General features: G+C 42.0%; 1 long non-coding RNA gene across 1 annotated transcript; it reads left to right on the top strand.

Annotated features, from left to right (window-relative positions):
* Positions 1-398: 398 nt before the first annotated feature.
* LOC128345207 (uncharacterized) lies at positions 399-5432 on the top strand. The gene is made up of 3 exons (XR_008316312.1): positions 399-533; positions 641-746; positions 5120-5432. It is a non-coding gene; the product is annotated as an uncharacterized LOC128345207 (long non-coding RNA).
* The last annotated feature ends 868 nt before the right edge of the window (positions 5433-6300 follow it).

Here is a 6300-nt window from a genome sequence, read left to right as displayed (position 1 = left end):
AATTAACTTATTACTTTTTGTCTGTTTTTTTAATTGCGGAAGGCAGGGAGAGGGGTTGGGATTCAGCAGCTTGGGCATCATGACATGTTACAGGGGTCCCTCAAACAAAAACAGTTGAAAACCACTGGCATAGAAAGTGAAGGAAATTGGGGCCAGAGCAAGTACTGGAAACAGGAAAGATCCAGGTAGCAAAAGGAAAGCAAGCAGTCCTTCCTGTTCAGTATCTATACAGGACGACTGAGAAGTTTCATGGCCTCCATTCAAACATGAAGCATACTGACATACATTGTGAATCCCTGACAACACCATTATCCACACCTGCAGCTATCCCATGCTTTTTATTTTTCATCTCCTATGAACTCACTTCCTGATCCCAGAGGCTGCTTCTGTCTTTACAATAAAGGATGGCCACAGTTCCACAATATCAGTGGTAGAAAGTTACACAGCTGTTGTTTGGTGGTGTGTTTGGAATTTTATTGTGAAACCCATCGTTTAGTTTATTTTTCTGCCTTTTGAAATTTCTCCACTTTGAGGTGAGTTTAAATCCCATGAAGGTTTATCCCAAGTAACTGTCGTGAAATAATTTAGAATAGACTTTAAGCACTCTGTTTTTGATACTACTGTGCATTATAATTTTCAGACTTAAAAAAAGAAAGAAAGTATGACAACTAAAGACAAAGAAGCAAAAGTGTGAACAACACCTGTTTAAGCCTTCAGCAGTCAAAGATAATATATTTATGGAAAAAGTAAGTTAAAAGCTTATGTTTCTTTTAGGGAGCCATCTTTAGTTACTGATTTAAGATTGTATAAAATCTAATAAAAGACCAGCTCTTTGTTACAGAACATCTGGTAATTCCAATTGTGGCTTCATCATACAAAGACTATGTTTCCCTTTTACTCTGACTTGAGATAAGCAGACAAGAGCAGGAATATGGTCTTCTTGAATGAAGATGTAAGACAAAAAAAAGCAGACTTTATTTCTAGAGATTATATTCCTTACTTACAAAACTGCTAATTTTAGCATCAGATTGCCCTTTTCAGTATAGAAAAGCCTGTTCTCTTTCTGAAGGGATGTCCAAAGTCAGCCCCTTCAGCACAGGGTGTAGCAAGGTTGGAGTGGGCCCAGAGACAAGGTTTTAAAATGGGCCCTTCTACTCACTTAAGCTCAGCTCATGAAGTAAAGAAATGTTAAATGAGGCTGAAAGCATAGTAAATACACACACACACACACACACACACACCACCTATGTGCCATAATAGAACATCATCCTAAATTATTTTTTAAAAGGTTTTGTAAATTGTGGACGATGCAAGTCGTTTAATGGTCCTAGAGAAAGCCATGCTGTTCTGGTAGCTCCAGGTCTTCACACTCACATCAGTTTCGGAGGATGAATACAACTGAAGGAAGCCTGGGCGGGTGCGCGGCTGGGGGAGTCAGCCATGTGACTTGCCTCTGGGGGGGGCCAAGGCAGGGGGGCCCCAGACAACTGTCTCCCCTTGCCCTATTATAGTTACGCCCCTGCCCTTCAGGGATCCACAGTGCAGTTTGCAGTACCCCTATACACTCCACTCACATCACTGAACTACCTTCAAGGCTAGGAAGATTTGGTAGGACAAGAGAGTAAACTCACCAGTGGCTGCTGCTGCATGACAGGATTGTGACACAGCATCAGCCTCTGTGCCCAATCTCCCAAATTTGCAAAATGGGTGTTAAGAAGTGTGGCAATCAGGGAAAGTGGAGTTAAATGGAATGCTCTCCCAGTGGGCATCCGCTCAATCACAGTTTTTAGAAAGCAAGTAAAATCTTGGCTTTTACCCAGGGTTTTAAATGAGTGTTTTGTTTGCTGTTGCTTTGTATCTTATGGTTATATTGTACATATTTTTAAAACTTTTAATTAGCTTTGTATTTTTATATTCCATTTTAATTCTTATTGTATAGTTTTTTATGGTTTTATCTTGTTTTAGATGTTTTGTAAACTGCCTTGAGATTATTTTAATGAAAGGCAGTATAAAAATTTAACAATATAAAAAATAAACAAGTAAACAAAATGCACTGGAGGAAGCAGTGTGTGGAATTTCCCAGGATAAAACAAAATATTATGGGTGTGTATACAACACTTGGCTGTTATGATATTTGTGTTCTATTGTTGGCCAACACTGTCAGTTATTAAAATATTCAGTATTCGGGATGCTGCTTTACCTGGTTGCCTGCATGGCCCTGTGGAGTCCAGCAGAGAGCATGGCATCCCTCCTTTGGGACTTCTATTTTCCCCCAAAAGGAGCGGTTGAGAAATGGTCCCAGGCTAGACAGTTCCTGGTGGGGTTGAGTAGGTGAGTCAGGGAGAGCTGCAGGAAACAACTCCAGTGGGGCAGCTATTTGGGACAGGGGCGGAGCCACCATTGGGCCAACAGGTTCAAAGAACCCAGGCCGCTGACCAATCAGGGGCCGCGAGAGCGGCCCCGACACAGCCCCTACGTCTGATGTCAGATGCAGGGAGGCTAGTTTAGCTCCCAAGCGGGGGCCGTGCAGCCCCTGCGGGAGCTAAACAAAGGCTGGAGCTGCGTGGTCACCACATCTAAAAAATGACATTGTTGAACTGGAAAAGGTGCAGAAGAGGGCAACCAAGATGATCAGGGGCCTAGAGCACCTGTCTTATTAGGCAAGACTACAACACCTGGGGCTTTTTAGTTTAGAAAAAAGGCAGCTGCGGGGAGATATGATAGAGGTCTATAGAATCATGCATGGCGTAGAGAAAGTGGATAGAGAGAAATCATTCTTCCTCTCCAATAATACTAGAACCAGGGGTCATCCCATGAAATTGATTGCCGGGAAATCTAGGACCAACAAATGGAAGTACTTTTTCATACAATGCACAATCCACTTGTGGAATTCTCTGCCACAAGATGTGGTGACAGCCAACAACCTGGATGGCTTTAAGAAGGGTTTGGATAACTTCATGGAGGAGAGGTCTATCAACGGCTACTAGTTGGAGGGCTGTGGGCCACCTCAGAGGATGCCTCTGAGTACAAGTTGCAGGGAAGTGACAGCAGGAGGGAGGGCATGCCCTCAACTCCTGCCTGTCGGCAACTGGTGGGCCACTGTGTGAAACAGGATGCTGGACTAGATGGGCCTTGGGCCTGATTCAGCAGGGCTGTTCTTATGTTTTTATGTTCTTATGTTCTGGGGCATTTAAAGCCAAGGCAGCCAATTATGATAGCTGCTCTTGAGCATGGAAGTCGGAAGTTCCCCAGAAGAGGAAACTGGCTGGATGCAGCCAGCCAGGAGGAGAGCTGAGTTGATGAATTATTATTATTATTATTTTACATTTATATTCCGCTCTTCCTCCAAGGAGCCCAGAGCGGTGTACTACATACTTGAGTTTCTCTTTCACAACAACCCTGTGAAGTAGGTTAGGCTGAGAGAGAAGTGACTGGCCCAGAGTCACCCAGCTAGTTTTATGGCTGAATGGGGATTTGAACTCGGGTCTCCCCGGTCCTAGTCCAGCATGAAGTAACCTCCTCCCCTCACCTACTTTGAGGCTGACCTTGTCTGTCTCCATCCTGTAATTCTGGGTTCAAGAAAGGCCAGAAATACTGCTCCTTCCCCTTTGAGCCTTATGTGATGCAAAATTCTTCAGTTTAGTATGAAAGTTAAGGTGCTTTTAAATTTCCACTCATACTCTAAAAAGCATGGAGATTGCAAGTTAAGGTGCCCATCTCAACTTCCATGTCATAAAAGCTGAAAATACTTTGGACAGTATCATATTATGCTGTTAAACACAGTGCACAAAGTATAGTTCCAACCTAGCAATCTTTCCTCCATTGAGATTGAGAAAGGTTTCCTGGAGGAATGATATGTGAAACTGCTACATGTCCTGAATTTCTGCTTGGACATGTACTATAGTACACAGCATTTGCTTGAAGAACTGTGTCTTGTAGAGATGCATTAGACCGAAATCCATCAGGTGTGTTTGTAAGAAACGATTGTGGCTAGATTGGGGATCTGTTGAATTCTGGCTGGACATTTACAATGTAGGTGGCATTTCAAGGAAGCAATCTGTCTTGTAGTATCACACAGACATTCATCAGGGGCATCTCTAGCAAGTGATTGTGGAAGCTGCAATTTCTGCTTAGCTGCATGCCGTCCCAGCCAAATGTTGAGCTGAATGACCAAGGCAATGTGAGGTGCGTGCAGCCTCATTTCTCAAGCCAGACCAATATGCTAGTCTTTACAGTTTATATGGCACAGGAGTTAAGATGGGCACCTTAAGTTGCAATTTCCCACACTAAATTTAAAGCACCTTATCTTAAACTGAAGGTTTTTGGATTACTGGATGTCCAGGCTTTTTGAAAAGGAAAATCGGACTATGTACTGTGGGATAAACAGTTTCCTCTTCTGGGGAACTTCAGACTTCCATGCTCAAGAGCAGCTGGTTATTTGTGCCCTTAGTTGATTTTACCATATTGTCATGGGGACTTCAGAGGCTAAAGAAATACTGGATGACTTTTCCCAAAATGATGCAGGATTATGCTTCAGCATAGATCTGTCTTTTTGAAAACATTAAAAACAACAATGTGTTATTTAATGGCAAAAAAAGTAGCCAACATGCGTTTTCTAGCCTTCAAGGGTCAATTTTAGAGTCAACTTAAGGGTCTCAGCCATTTTAAATGGTAGTGGATCTGCACCACCAGGGATGAGTTATAATGGTAGAATGTTCAAACAACTCCTGATCTTAACTATATTACTAGCACTATTGTGCCAGTATGATAAGAGTTAGAACTGGCATTTTTCATTGAAGCGTATGGATCGCCAGCAGGAGGGGTACAGAATTTGTCCTTCATAACACTTTTGAATTTGACACCCCTCTCCCATTTCAGAGGTTGTATTGTATGCTATGTCTCATATACTGTGTTTATGATGTTTATCCAAGTTCAAATATTATTCTATGGAAAATTTGTATCTTAACTATTGTTTTTAGAATTTCTACACCACCTTTTTGTGATAGTATAAGTCTAATACAACAAGCATTCAAGGCAGCTTGTAACTGATTAAATAAAGCAATATGGGCACACATATTTTTAGATATTCATTATATTTTATATCCTCCTTTTTCTCCAGAACTCAGGGTGGTGCACATAAGGTTTCTAAGTCATCTGCCAGCTTGGAAAATGGACCCATACTGACCCTTGGTATACCTGCCAATCAGAGGAAAAGGTGTGAGGGAGCCACAAGAATTAGAAAAAAGGTGTGAGGGAAAAGGTGTGAGGGACCTCAGTAGGAAAGCCCCCACGTCACTTAGGGCAGGGACATCTTGCCTGCCTAAAGTGGCCATTTCCAGGAGCAGGAAGTTGTATTTCCCTAAAGTCATCTGTGGCTTGTTCCCCAAGGAACAAGCTAGAGCAAGGGCAGCAACTGGATTATTTGGACCAATAGTTCTCTGACCAATTGATTCCTGGTAAACCTGCCAGACAGAAGAAAAGGGGGTTCATATTTTAAAGCTTATTGTACAGCATGTTAGGTATAAATGTAGAAAAGTGGTCTATAAATTAATTAAATAGATTGATGGTAAAATTAGACCTACCTGGTCTCAGCAAGGTTGCTATATCATGGACCTTTAGGTAATGTTCTAGGTATTGTCAGTCATCCTATTGTTAGAAGATAGTTTCTTTGGTGTTTGCACAACTTTTCTCACTGGATATACTGTATCAGTATCTTGAATTTATATTTAGCAAATCAGCTTATTTGGTCTCTTGGGGTCATATTCAGTATTTCCATGATCCTCCATTGGTATTCTGTTGTTGCCCAGTGGATGGCTCACCACCCATTTGGTTTAAATAGTGCTCAGGCCTGTTCAGCCCTATGGATTGTGAACATCCTTCATATAAAAGGCACAGGTGATCTTCAGCCACTTGACCTATGGCAGGATTTTACATAAACACACATACCTAAAATCCTAACAGAACAGCCCACAGGTGGGGGGAAATACTACTTATGAGCATTAAAAAAACTACAGAGTGCCAGTAAAAGGACAGAGGATAATCTGTGATGGATACAATCTTTGGCCTTACCAAAACAACCACAAATGGCCCAAGCAAGCATGGGAGACATTATCTGTTGTGCTGCTCTGTGGTGTGTTCTATGTCCTTCTTAGTGGCTGTTTCCATTATACACTGGAGTCTGTAAAGCATATGTGTAGCACCTGCACTATACTGCCCATTGAATTCTTCACCCTATGATGACCTGTTGAGGATCATGGCAACACATTGTACTTTGATGTTCTGTTCCATGTGCCACTCAAG

This window comes from Hemicordylus capensis, chromosome 2 (assembly GCF_027244095.1).
Source record: "Hemicordylus capensis ecotype Gifberg chromosome 2, rHemCap1.1.pri, whole genome shotgun sequence".
NCBI lineage: Eukaryota > Metazoa > Chordata > Lepidosauria > Squamata > Cordylidae > Hemicordylus > Hemicordylus capensis.
The sequence above is the reverse complement of the archived record's forward strand: the minus strand, read 5'-3'. Positions and strand labels throughout refer to the sequence as shown.